The sequence below is a fragment of the Acyrthosiphon pisum genome, chromosome A1 (assembly GCF_005508785.2).
Source record: "Acyrthosiphon pisum isolate AL4f chromosome A1, pea_aphid_22Mar2018_4r6ur, whole genome shotgun sequence".
Classification (NCBI taxonomy): domain Eukaryota; kingdom Metazoa; phylum Arthropoda; class Insecta; order Hemiptera; family Aphididae; genus Acyrthosiphon; species Acyrthosiphon pisum.
In genome coordinates, this window is record NC_042494.1 from 34,850,467 (window position 1) to 34,852,047 (window position 1,581).

The following is a 1,581-nucleotide window of genomic DNA, read 5'->3' on the forward strand; positions in this document are numbered from 1 at the left end:
TTTTTCAATGTAAGCAAGGTTCTTGTTGTCGTGATCTAATAGGTTTAGATAAGTTCCGACAACATTTAAAAAGACACCATTCTTCAATTGATCTAGTTAATAATACAAATTCTTCTTCACATACAACTGAAGCTGATTTCCTTCAAGAGTCATCCATAGATGTTTCACATAGTAGTGTGACTAGTTTAAATTTATGTAATTACACTAATCTAAATAGCAACTTAAAATTTGATTATGAGCTTTCTGAAGAATCCATTTTATTAAATGAACTTGCGTCAACTACCCACAATTCTTATGATAAAAATGATAATGTGTATAAAAATAAGGTTGAAAAAAGTGTTTTAATGTTTATTTCAAAATTGGCTTCTAAACCAAATGTTACTAGCTCACTATTACAAGAAATAATATGTGGGGTTGAAGGTATATTTTCTTGTGGTATCATATCTGATATAAAACACAATGTTATGCCCATTCTTAATAAAATGAATGAATATAAAAAATCTGAAATTGAAAACATGTTTGATGCTCTAGAAAATGCTTTTTCTCAAGTTAAAACTGAATATCATCGTACCAATTTTTTCATGAAAAATAATCTATTTTTTAAACCAGAAACTGTTATCATTGGCTATACTAATGAAAAAAAATCTGTCAATAATATTGACACTCTTGCTATGGTACCTGTTCAATGTCACCTTCTGTCTATGAAACTGAATTTAAAAAACTTTTTGCAACTTCCTGGGGTTTATAATACAATAATAAATTATATAGATGATACATCCAAAAATAATGAAATATTAGCATCGTTTTTAAATGGATCAACGTGGAGAAACATACAAATTAAATTTAAAGGTAAAATTGTTTTACCAATTTTTATTTATTATGACGATGTTGAGATCGGAAATCCTCTAGGATCACATTCGGGGATCCACAAAATGGGAGGTGTTTACTATACAATTGCTGCACTTCCTCCTGAATATCTTTCTTCACTTGAAAATATTTTTACAGCTTATTTATTTCATTCAAATGACAGAGAAAAAAAGTTTTCAAATAAGCAATTATTTTCTGCTTTGATTAGAGAATTATTAGATTTACAAGAAAATGGCATAAAAATAATGATAGATTCTATGGAGCTAACTATTTATTTTGCTTTAGGTCTGGTTTTAGGGGATAACTTGGGGTTGAATTCTATTCTTGGTTATGTTAGCAGTTTTTCTGCAAATTTCTATTGTCGCATATGTCGGTCACACAAATCAGATATGCAACAAATGTGTGTCGAATCTGAGATTTCAATTAGAAATATACAAAACTATGAAACCGACCTTGCAACGCAGAATCCTTCCTTAACTGGGGTTATTGAACCATCTATTTTTCATCAAATACCTTATTTTCATTGCACTAATAATATTGTATGCGACTTTATGCATGACATTCCGGAAGGTGTAGCACGTTATGATATGTCTTTAATTATTTATGGACTTATTGAACAAAAGTTCATTACATTGGAAGAATTGAATAATCGAATTATAATGTTTAATTATGGTGTGACAGAAAAAAAAAATTCTCCTCCAATTATTCGAGATA